This window comes from Scardinius erythrophthalmus, assembly GCF_964197995.2.
Source record: "Scardinius erythrophthalmus genome assembly, chromosome: 4".
Lineage (NCBI taxonomy): Eukaryota > Metazoa > Chordata > Actinopteri > Cypriniformes > Leuciscidae > Scardinius > Scardinius erythrophthalmus.
In genome coordinates, this window is record NC_138224.1 from 53,075,861 (window position 1) to 53,089,823 (window position 13,963).

The following is a 13,963-nucleotide window of genomic DNA, read 5'->3' on the forward strand; positions in this document are numbered from 1 at the left end:
ATTCATCTGTTTATTGCTTGAAAAAGTTGTACTGTTTAAGCACTTTATTTGTTGCACTTTATTTGTTTCTGTGGGAGGCTTTGAATGAAGAATAATGTCCCTCAACTAATCTTGTGTCGTTTTTGTCTGAACATAAATCATTAAGTGCTCTTAAGAATACAATTATTCACAACATACTGTAGGCTAGGTTTCAGTTAAGAATTAGTTTAATACCATTCTAATCAAAATACCAATCAACCTACCTAGGTCAAATCTTAAACACTGGTCTATGAATAAGGCTTTATTGTGGTCCATAGGCAGTCATTTAGGCACAACAATAGTTTTCTGGTTGAATGTTCAGCTCAAGTCTAGAAGGCCCTACAAGTCATGATGCCGGACATGAATCAGAATAAGTTCAGGTATTGCAGAGCACCCAAAAATCCACTAGAATGCAGGAAATAACATCTTCTTAATCCAAAATGTCCTGGGGGTGGACCTTAAGCTATGTCTGCTTCACAGAATGTAACCAATATTGTCCATCTCCAGTAGGCTGCCCCTATCAACGGCTTTGGGCCTCCCCACAAACCACCAGAATGCAGGGTACATCAACTTAATTCCAATTCTCTGATATCTTAAGCCACCAACTTGTATGGCTGCATAATTTTGATCACCCCAGACAAAATCTCACTCCAAGGTTTTTTGAAAAGTTGGCAGGTATGGTTACTTGTTTGACGTGACCTACACAGGCTTTTCATGGACAGATAAATAAAAGTGGAAATAAATAAATGCATAAATAAATAAATGTGTGGAAAAAATACAATTATACATAAATAGGGAAATAAAAGTAAAAATACTCATTTATTTGTACTTTTTTACATTTATTTGTATATTTATGTATTTATTTATTTATGTATTTTTGCTTTTTTTGCTTTTCTTCCTACATTTATTTATGTATTTATTTATTTATTTATAATAAAGTCAGCTTTGGCATTCTATACCTGTCAGTGAAAGGCATTTTAGCCAACAGAGCTTGCACACTCATGCTTAAATTAAATAATTCTCTGAAAATACACGCTATAACATCATTCACACAAACTTCATACATGTTTGAATAAGATTAAAGTGCATTTTAGAACAAATTACATGTTATATTACAATAAACAAAACTAATTTAAAACTTTTTAGACAGAGCGTCAGTACAACCAGAGAATGTCTAATAAGGGGAGAAGTTTCACTCTCAGTACACTTCCGGCTTCTGAACTGGTTGCAGTTCCACTCTGATTCCACATGAGGGCGCTCACAGGACGAGTGCAGAATGAATGGAGGTCTATGGCGCTATACACATCAAAATCCACTTTTCTCAGGATATAATTTTTTGTCTAGTAATTTGAATGTTGTATTCGAAAGGAGATGCAAATAAATTACACATTGCTGGGTGTTCGATTTTTTAGAGTCACTTATTTGCTTTAAAAAGTCTTTTAAATTGTCAATGACGTCATACACATCGTACGACCAGAGATACTGCTTTACGGAAATCCTTCAGTCACTGGTGCGTTCGCGCTCTGCACTTTCTTTTCACTCGAGGCATCGACAACACAGCTGACACAGGGAAACACACAACACAATTGACACAGGTAAACACACAACACAGCTGACACAGGGAAACACACAACACAGCTGACACAGGGAAACACACAACACAGCTGACACAGGTAAACACACGTGCTAGAAGAGTTTTTTTGTTTGTTTCTGGTCCCGCTTCGGATGCCACGATGCCATCAAGTGGTATCTCTGGTCGTAATCAGTCCTTCACTGACCAATCAGCGTTCATTAGCAGAATGCTAGCATGTTATGGGCAACAACAACTCAACCTGTAAGAAATCAAAAGGACTTAAGTACTCGTTCATTCAACTTTCGACCTATAACCCATGTTGAACTTGCAAAACCTACAATCAAATCTGACATTTCTCAACGGCAATCGGGTGAAAGAGACTAATTTAGCCGTCTAGCCCCATAGACTCCCATTCACTCTGCACTCATGGGCGATCGCCCCCAGTGGAGCTCTGGTGGAACTACAACCAAAACTCGGTACAATAGGACTTAATAGGGAGTGGGTAGGCTCTCCGTAGACGGGCTCTGGTACAACCCACCTCTCTTCAGTCGCATTTACCGCGAACTGAAAGAGAGCAACCGGAACCGGAACATGAGTCTTAAAGGAGCCACGCACCATATTTAACAAAACTGAAAGATTAATATATAATTATAGAAACATGACATCTCAAATAAAATAAATCAATATTAAATGTCCAGAATACAAAATAATTATGTAAATATAAAATAATTGATAATATCAAAAGGAGAGATTTTGCGTGAAATTAATAAATTAATATCACACCCATTACATCTGTCTCATCTATTTCACCAAAACATACCAACTGTAGCTTGACATAATCCAGATAGGCTTTCTGTGGACAATGCATTTGTATGCATATTAAACATTTTTATGAGCTGAAATGTACATGAACTTGTTATATGGTGTTTCCTGTGTATTGACCCATAGCTTTTCCTCAATAAAATCATTATAATTATGAATTATTACCTATTAATGCATTGACCACGGACAGCCTACAGAGGTCAGCATATTTAAATGTAAGTATTATGTTTTCATTTACTCAAATAGCTAGCGAAATCAGAGTTAAAAGCCACAAGTTTTTATTTCTTATAAACTTCATCTTAACAACTCCTCCTTCTCCATTGCGTGGCTTCATCTGTCAGGTGGTGTGAGGCAAAACTTGTGCTAATATTAGTTTAATCATTGTTTCAGGGAGCAAGGAGCAGACAGCTCAGTATATTAAATTATGGTCTGAAAATTACCATTTCTTTACAGAGGTGAAAAACTCAGCCAGCGTGGCTTGGAGGAAAGACAATGACCTATTTGTAATATTTGCACTAGTCTGTCTCACTTGTGTATTATAAGAAATATCACTCACCATATAAAGCCCACAACCACGCCCACCAATAGGGGGGGACAAACGGGTCTGTTGTCCCGGGCCCAGGGTAGAGGGGGGGCCCAGAACTGGGCCCTCATTAAATTATGGAATAATTGTTAAAAAATAAATAGAATAGGCATATTTGTGGAAAAAATAACTGATATTTGAGTTACATAAAAGCTTTTTATTTGTTTTCTTCCTAATTGTCCTTGAAATAGTGGTCAAGAACCCCCCCCACCCCCAACACAAAAATGGTTTGGCCAGTGGCCACTGATCAAAATTTGATGTTGTCATTTGATTTGAAGTTCAGTAGGCTAACGTTACGCTCAAAATGTCTGGTCAGCACTTGAGTCCGGTGCTCAGAAAAGAAAAGAAAAGAAGAAAATAGAGGCCTTAGAGATGTCCTAAACAATTAATAGGCAAATTTTTTGTCAAATTGCAATGTGCCTTGTTGTATGTTTGATATATGAATCTTTAATAAAAAAAATAAAATAATAAAAACACAGAGGAAAACCAAGAAACGTAACTTCACTCACGTCATTACGCATTGTGATGGCATCATGGCATTTTATTACCATCCATTTGATTGCATCTGACAAGCTACAGATGTGTTATGAGGATGAATTGCACAACATGCCAATATTATTGCAGAACATATTTCACTTTTCTTTTTGCAAATGTGTTAATTTGCATTTCTGTTGTAATCTTCGTTTGATTTTGTTTGTTTTACACTGCAGATCGATCAAACGGGTGTTCGTGTAGGCTGTTAATTGTAAGACTTGCTTTGTGAAGTCTTCATGTTATTTATGAGAGGCGAGTATTGCCATTTCTTTTACACAACGATCTACAGTTTCACACACTTTCACGTGTTTCTTCCATCTGCCGACGGTGTCGCCATTTCTCATTTCACCCGTTTTTGTGCGTACGCCTGGGTCAGAGTTTGCGTGAAGGACCGCACATTTTCCCGTCAAGTTTGCTTTTAATAAAAAACAATTATTGCGTAGAGAGCAGCGTACGCCTTCTTTTGTGCGTATGCAACGTTTATAAATGAGGCCCCTGGTGTCCTGATATGGAGACAGAGTCTGTGTCATCATTTGAAGAAGACGAAACAAAGGAAATAGATACAGACTATGATGACAGTGATGATGAAGACTATATGCCACATATTTGTGAGCGATAGGTTCAATACTGTATGACTATTATATTGAAGTTATTAATATGTTTGCTAGATATTTTTTAAATATTTGTGTTACAACAGGACTGGCGGTGCTCTGAAGACTCAGATTTGTCTGGATTCCCTTCAAACAATTATGGAGGACACTGTGCACGATGCTGAAGACAACTCCCAAGACCCTACTATCGCAGCCATACATCCAAACCCAGAGACTGCTAAAGTCCTGGTTGAGGATGATATAATTGGCCAGCCAGCATCTATAACATACCACAGTTGTCTGAAGCTGCTTGCCGAATATCTTGTTCTACCTGTGAACATTAAGGATGGCTGACGCGAAACAGTCGTTCCGAAGCTTTGCGAGATCCCGAAGCGCAGATGTGTCGAAACACTGATCCGTAGCGTGATTCGAAACACCCATGTCACGTGACTATGACCAAACGAAGCCTCGAAGTGTTTCACTAAGTGTTTCATCAGGTGTGGCCCGCCGAATCAGCGTTTGATTGACACGGTCGGGAACAGACCACACAATCGCACATCTGTATAAAAGTGAAATAAACGCATATTGACCTCGTGGGTTTTTGTGAGAGGAGTTTGACTTTGAGGTAGCGGATTTTTGCTGATATAGTGACATAGTGCGATTTGATTAGTTATAGGCAATTTAGGCTTACATTTAAATTTACACAACACATTGACTGATGCTAGAGACAGACAGAGTGTATAGTGACACATTAATAGATACATAGATATACATATAGACAGATTAATAGATAGATACATATAGATAGATTACAGATACATATAAATACATATATTATAGATAGATGCATATATAGATAGATTATAGATACATATATAAATACATATGTTATAGATAGATACATATATAGATACATAGATTATAGATACATATCTAGATACATAGATAGATTCATATAGATAGATAGATTGATTTGGATAGATAGATAAAATGGAGGCTCCCCAGAAGAGATGCCGTACATCTGTGGTGTGGGAGCATTTCCATTTAGAAACCCCAAATAAAGTGAGATGTGTGTATTGTGATCGGTATCTAGCCTACTGCAACAATACATCATCCATGATGCGCCATTTGAGGAGCACTCATCCTGCCATTTTGCAGGGTGCAGAGGATGGCATTCCCCCTGTAGGCTACCTAGGCCTGCTACTGACACTGCTGGGCCATCTAAGCAATGTACTGTATGCATTGTTTGAAATATAATTATAATTGAAATATAATTACAACCTTTTGGGACACTGTTTATAAAGTCCATAGCCCAATGCCCTACAACCTAATGTCCCAATCACAACTGCCAATCATGTTAAAAATAGCTTCAATGTGAATATAATATAATATAACATTGTGTGAATATACATTTTATAGGTCTACATATGAGTACCCAATATACTGCAGCTGATGCCACAGTGGAAGTGAAAAAATACATCAATGATGCGTATTTGCCCAGAACTCATAATCCACTAACTTACTGGAAAGAGAGAGCAGTAATCTTTCCTCATTTGTATGTCCTAGCTAAAAAATATCTTTGCATGCCAGCAACTTGTGTCCCTTGTGAGAGGATTTTTTCAAAGGCTGGAGAAATTATCTGTAAAAAAAGAAGTAGGCTAAGTCGTTCCACAGCAGAGAAATTAATATTTTTTGAATAAAAATCTCTAAAAAAGTGAGACATTGTGGCTTGATTTATTTTATTAATATTCATTTTTCATGACCAAAATAACATTATGCACAGTGAGGAGCCTATAGGTTACAAGCTTCGCATATTAGAAAAATATAATAATAAAAAAAAACCACATTTTTTTAATGGCTCGTCAAGGTTGTTTCAGATCAACACCTGCAAGTGACCACTAGGTGTCACCGTTGAGACGGGTGTCGGATTGATTCGAAGCCTCGAAACAATATGGCACATTTGGTTCAACTGTTTCATTTGCTTCACGAGGCCTCGATCTGGCCATCACTAGTGAACATGTGTACTGCTAAGGACACAAACACAAATGCAGAGTGTGGGGCACATAGACCATTTGAGGTCAACATCCATTCCAGGGATACAGCTGCAATTGTGGAATGGGTGAGTCTGAACTTCAGCTTTTCCCCACCAGTTTTTGCTGCTCGTACCATGCTGGCTGGCCTAGATTACAACCATCATCTCCATAGACCAGCCAGGAGAAAAGCTGATGGCACAATTCAGTAAGTTTTGAATTCAGTTTAAAAATGAATATTTTATTGTAAACTTTTCACTAAGCTGATACACCTTTCTATATTGTCAGGAATGGCTGTCACGCTCCACACCAGAAAACACAGGAGAAGATCCAATTGCAGAAATTATGTTTAATTAGGGAAATCCGTTACTCAAAATCCAGTCCAGGCAATAGTCGATATCATAATCCATCCAAAACAAGAACATAAACAGGAACACAGAAGAAACAGAAGTGGCATGATAAATACAAGGACTCCGTGACACATACTAAAACAGACAGGGTTATATACACACAGAACTAACAATGAAATAGGGAACAGCTGGGAACAATGATGACGGGGAACAGCTGAGTGCAATAAACAGTGATTGGTACAGACAAGGATTGTGGGGAATGCAGTTCAGAATTGTGACAGACACCGTGGGGAAGGAGGACATCTAGTGGTGACCCAGGGAACATAAACCAGACACTGTGACAATGGCAAGGTGTACAACAAAAAGTCCTGGAAGTGGAGGTTGTACTCATTAAAGGTGGAGAAGGACTACAGCTACATCTCGTTCTGTCTGGTGCACCTGCTCCATCAACACAGGAGAGGTCAGCAGAGGGTTAGGTGAGTTCTTTAAAATATAAATAATTTATGAGAGGCGAGTATTGCCATTTCTTTTACACAACGGTCTACAGTTTCACACACTTTCACGTGTTTCTTCCATCTGCCGACGGTGTCGCCATTTCTCATTTCACCCGTTTTTGTGCGTACGCCTGCGTCAGAGCTTGCGTGAAGGACCGCATATTTTCCCATCAAGTTTGCTTTTTATAAATACCAATTATTGCGTAGAGAGTGGCGTACGCCTTCTTTTGTGCGTACGCAACATTTATAAATGAGGGCCCATCTAAGATTATCTAGTCCCGGGCCCAGGCAAGACTGTCAGCTGGCCTGCCCACAACAACAAGAAAAGCAGTAGATAAAACAATGGGGTTTCATTTTTATGTGTTTTTGAAGTGCTGTCATGCAAGCCATGTTTTAACCAAAGGTTAAGGTTAAAGGTTTTAACCAAATTTGAGTATCCAGAAATATGATTTCTGAAGCATCACCAGCACCTTCACCAGCATCAGCACGAAGGCGGCGAGACAGAGAGGACGAGTTTTTGGACTTGATCAGAAAAGATCAGACACCATTATACTCGCCTGCCACTCGACCAGTCACGGATATATGCGCCTGCCTCGCGACCTTTGACAATATGTATGTTTTTTTTAAACCAAATGCAGCGCGTATCCCCTGTAGCCAGCGGGAGCCCGAACGGTACGCACAATAGGTCAATATTCACCATTAACCAAAATGTGCTCCGTGGAGCTCGCTGAACTCCAGACACACAAGGCCATGTTTTCTGCGCGTTTATGACGCTGCTCTGCGTAAATGCCTCTTTTGACGCGTTTTGACATAGATTTCATTGAAGGTAAATTGGAGCGGCCACACTGAGCTGTGTGTAACAGTGGCGGCTGTTGGTCTTTCAAAGAGGGGAAGCTCATTTTCGGGCTACATCATAAAAATTATTCATTTATTTATACGTAAATTCTACGTTCATTTTCAAGAAAATGCTCTGTGAAAAATGAATGTAATAATATAATAAAGGTATAAATAATAATATAATAAAGTATAATAATAATAGTACTACTACTAATAATAATATTTTTTATATTATTATTAGTAATAATTCAAAAATAATTAAGTAATAATATAATAAAGGTATAAATGTATAATTGTGTGAAATGTATTATGAAAATTGGCTAGCAATTTCGACAAGCAAATACCAAGAAATGATTGCAGCAGTTTGTCTTTGAAAAATCCACGATGGGACTGAGCTCGAATAGCTTCAACATCAGTGACTTTTTATTGTATGAAATCGTTGTCAATCAAAAGGAGACGCAGCCTTTCGACAGACCCTCCAATCATCACGCAGAAGCCGGAGTCCGGGCCAGCCCACTCCTCATTCACCCCCAGAGACGCTGAGCGTCCGCTGCAGGACATAATCGCAGCATTTATCCAATGACTGTCTAGTTTCGAAGCGCTGAAAAAACTTCAAAGCAGCCCCACTGAAGTCAGTGGACGCTGGGCTTCAACAGGGAAATGCACTGTGACGCTACGAGAATGTTTGAGAAGGAAATCGAGTCAGCCGACCTGCTATATGTAACTGATTCTGAACGAACTCATCTTTGAGATGAACGTTTTCTAACGCATTTTTAGTCAATAAAATGTTAACACAATAGTACATATTTGACCATTCATTTTTTGACATTTTTTGACAGCCGAGCTTAAAAAAATCTCCCCCCCCCCCCTCTAAAGAATTCCGCCCCCCTCTCACAATATAGTTCCCACGTCCCTGACCATATGCTGCGCATCCTGCCCCTGACAAGCATCAAAAGTCCAGCCATCACCGGATGACAGGTTTTGGCCCAGCTTGGCTGTCAGAGGGGAAATACTCCCCTTGGCTGTACAAGACTGATCTTGGTAACTAAATACATACATAAATAAATGTGACAGAAGGGTTCTCATCTAACACATGACATACCAATTACGTACGGCCTAACTTATTCATAATATATTGTGGTAATTACATGACTGGTAACTGAAACCTGTAATTTCATTAACAATAAAATGTATATTAATGAATTACATGCCGCTTGCTATTTACATATGTGTGTTTAAAATGTTTTTAGTCAGGACATTGTAAATCTGCTGATTAAATAAGACAAGAGATATTTAATACGCTATGCAGGCCGCTCTGTGTTGTATGGGAATGTCCTGCGCACGTGATGACGTTCAGAACAGCGCGCGCTCACAGTAGTGCTGCGTCTGACAGGATTATTCTCTCCAATAAATACATCATAGAAAAAAAACGTCTCACAAAAAAAGCCCATTTAAAATTTGTTTATCATATAAATGTATTAACTAACATTAACGAACAATGAATGAGCAATATATTTGTTAGTATTTATAAATCTTTTTTTAGTTGTTAGTTTTAAGCTTTGGTCCATTAATATTAACAAATACTTCTATAAATTTAACAAAGGTTATTTGAAAAAAGTCCATTTTAAAAAGATTTAAATACGTTTATTGTATTTTTTTAAAGAGATATCTTATGTTAACATTTTTTTACTTTTACAAAGCATTACCCTCCCAGACAACCAATTTATGTGACATAGATAGATCTAGTCCTGGACGAGATGGCAATCAAAAAACAATTTGATCACGACCGGAGAAATTACGCCATTTATGGCGTTATTAGGATCAGAAGCTGCTGCTAAACAAGCAATGGTCGTCATGGCTAGGGGCATTTTGGGGAAGTAGAAGCAGACAAGCCATACTTTAGAAAAACATTTTTTTTTATATTGCTTTGTATATTCAAACGCATTTACCTAAACCATGTCTTTCAACAGACCATAAAATATTTATTTTTCCCCAAGTTCAATGCCAGTGGAGGAAATTGCGGCCATCATTAAAGATGCCATTCGCCACCTACAACACATAGGGCTGACAGTATGTAGTGTAGTTTTTTTTTTTTTTTTTTTAATAGCAGCATTAACAAATGCATTACTGTATAGTGTGGACTTCCACTCCAACCTTGTATTGACAAAATGTATTAACAAATTTCAAAGGTGCAGGCAGTAATATGTGACCAGGGAAGCCTTAATGTTAAGGCTGTGTGTAACCTCGGGGCTAGCCTGGACCCTCTGTGAGGTAAGGAGTCCCACTGCATCCTGGTGGGGGTTCAGAGGGTTCCAGTGATCTTTGATGTACCTCACCTTCTCAAATCAATCAGGAACAACCTGTACAAATATGGCGTACAGGTAAGCACAGTAAACAAAGCAATCACATATCACAATGATTCACACACCAGCTCGTATTTATTTATATCCTTAGACACAAGGAAAAAATGTTTGTTGGAATGCCAGAGAAATTTCCTTGATTTAATTTTTTAATTTTTTTTTAATTTTATTAAAACTAACATCATAAAGTATGATTTTTTTTACTTTGAGCAATTCTAGAGCTATACTTGACTCTTCTTAGGAGCATATAAAACAAAACAGCTCCTTGGAAAAAATGAAATGTAATATTGTAGTAGTTATAAACAAATGGTGCGTTCAAGTCCTCCTGGGAAGTTCGTACTTACGAGGTGGGAAGTCGTGCTTATAACGGCATGTGCGTTCAAGTCACTTTCGTCGGAGCAAAATGGCGGAGTACTTTCTCTTAATTAATTACACAAAAATACAGTAAGGTTCTTAAACTCTTGTTCTAGAAAATGAAGAACAAAGAAATGTGCATCAGGTGTACTTTGTATTTTTATGTTAATTAATTTATGAAGCCACTGCCAACACATCATTACATGTTGCATTGTTATATTATAATACTATCATATTCTGTGTTGGCGATTAGCTAACTGCGCTGTTAATAGAAAAGCCTGACAATATTACAGCTAAATACCTTTACGTATTGTGTATTCCGCCATGTTAATCACTGACACGCCCCCAACTCGTAAAGATCGGAGCTTAGAGAAAATCACGAGCTCCCCACTGGTATTTACGACATTGTGGTGGCGTTCAAGTGCGTTCAACTCGTAAATACGATCTATACGAGATGACTTGAACGCACCAAAAGGTTTATTTTAGTTCAGATTAACCCTCAGGGGTCTGAGGTGTTTTTAGGGTCCTTGAGATGTTCTGACATTTGTGCTTTTTTCATTTGCTTATAAACATATTAATGGCAAAGGTGTAATTACACTCTATTTAGCACAAACAGGGCTACAATAATATGTGAGAAACATGTATGTACATGTTTGTATTTTTGAGAGAATAATGTTTATGCATGGTTATTGAATAAACTAAAAACTAAAGTTTCTGAAATAAGGCCACAAAACACATACTAAATATGTGTCCACAAGACTTTTGACTAATGGATGTCGTCGCCTTTTTTCTTCAAAATGATGTGAAAATCATCCTGCCTAATCATTCACATAAAACAATACATTGATTTAAATTTTGTAAGACACTTTTTGCTTAAAGGCAATATGCGAGTGGGCGTCAACGATCCAACACCATCATGCATATTGAGTGGTTCACACCTGAGGAGACAATGGGGCCCGCATACTTAATGAGCCATTCATTGAGGTGTGTCACTGAGCCACAGGCAAGAATGCAAGGACTATATATATATATATATATATATATATATATATATATATATTCTACCAAATTGGTTCACAGTTGGAAGCATCGCAATTTTTTTTATTTTTCCACAAATTGTGCTTGCAAATTGTATAATATCCAAGGAAAACATGTCTAGTAATTGTGCCATTAATTCTCATACTGTATTTTCAGTTTTGGAATATGTATCCTCTCCCCAAATTTGTCACTAATAAAACAATAAAACTTATTTAAAGAAAAGGCTTATATTTACCTTTTCATAGTTTGTTTACATCTACCTTATAAATATTTTTTTTATTAAAAATGTTACAATTACAACAACAATTCAAGTATAATCTTTCTTTGTAAAAACTAAAGTATACATTTTATCATACATATTTCAAAGTTAAGGATTCATTACTTTGAATGTAGCCTACATTGGAACAAACACTATAATTACATTTTTGACAAAACATACTATATTTAACATATGAGCAAAAATTGGCAAACAAAAGCTTATTTGATGTGGCAGTCTATTTTACAGTAGAAATTTATTATCCATCCAAAACTAGTCAACGAAATGTTGTCTTTCATGTGTCTGTAACATAGGTCTTTCGTTTTTATTATAGGGATATAAATGTTAATTTGAAGTTTAATACGTTGCTTATACAAATAACATTTTATTTCAACAGATTTCAGTCGATTTTTACTCATCTCAGTATAGCAATATAGTTTGCTAAAAGCGGATCACTCATTCACACACAGAAACGCGATTCACTTGAGAATGGAAAAAAACGTACTACAGTATTCCTCAGCTCATTAGGATCCGTTGCTCCTCGAAATACCAGCACTTCTGAGCAGTGGCGGCTGCTGGTCTTTCAAAGAGGGGAAGCTCATTTTCGGCCTACATCATAAAAATTGTCCATTTATTTATACGTAAATTCTGCCCAATGTTCCTTTTCAAGAAAATGCTCTGTGACCCTGTCGTTCTAACTAGGCGTCTTTTCCAGTGACTTGACCAGTGTCCTCTCAATGGCCAGCAGAGTTAGGAATAATTGTATAAATGTAATAATATAATAAAGGTATAAATGATAATATAATAAAGTATAATAATACTACTACTAATAATATATAGGCTATTTTTAATTATTTTAATAATTATTGTTTTAATTATTACTAATAATATTATAAAAAATATAATAGGATAAGTAATAATTAAAACAATAATTATTAAAACAATTAAAAATAGCCTATATATTATTAATAATAATACTACTAATAATATATAGGCTATTTTTAATTATTTTAATAATTATTGTTTTAATTATTACTAATAATATTATAAAAAATATAATAGGATAAGTAATAATATAATAAAGGTATAAATGTATAATTGTGTGAAATGTATTATGAAAAATGGCTAGCAATTTCGACAAGCAAATACCAAGAAATAGGTAGCAGCAGTTTGTCTTTTGACTATCACTTGAAAAATCCGCGATGGGACTGAGCTCGAACAGCTTCAGCGGCAGCGACTTTTTATTGTATGAAATCGCTGTCAATCAAAAGGAGATGCAGCCCCTCTAATCATCACGCGGAAGCCCGGAGTCCGGGCCAGCCCACTCCTCATTCACCCCCAGAGACGCTGAGCGTCCGTGGGCGGGACATAATCGCAGCATTTATCCAATGACCGTCTAGTTTCGAAGCGCTGAAAAAAACGGTTCAGAGCAGCCCCATTGAAGTCAATGGACGCTGGGCTTCAACAGGGAAATGCGCTGTCTGTGACGCTACGGGAATGTATGAGAAGGAGATCGAGTCAGCCGACCTGCTGTATGTAGCTGATTCTGAACGAACTCGTCTTTGAGATGAACGTTTTCTAACGCATTTTTAGTCAATAAAATGTTAACACAATAGTACATATTTGACCATAATTTTTTTTGACATTATAGGGGAAGCCGAGCTTCCCTTGCAGTCTTAAAGAAATCCCCACTGCTTCTGAGGTACATTTTCCATTATTATTATTATTACGATGGTATTATTCCTCAGCGCTGCGAGACGGTGTAAACAAGTACAATGATCTGATTAAACTTGATGTGTTTTCTCGAGCTGATATGGGGGCATTCACAGTTTGCGTGGATTGCCTCAGTCATTTGCGTTTGAATAGCGCGCGCATCTCCGTGGGCGGAAATTTTTCATATTTCTTAAGTCTGTATGACCATAAATGACGGAGTATTATTTTACATTTATTTTGCTGCTATGTGAAAAAATCGAGCAAAACGCAAACGCGTTCGTTTTCCGCGCGACCTCAGGGGGTTAAGTCGTTGAATAGAAGTGATTTATTTTTAAGTGAACGGATGTGTAAAAGTGCTAACTTAACAGTATTTTTTTTCTTCTCCATAGCAATCTTAGTTTGACATGTAAC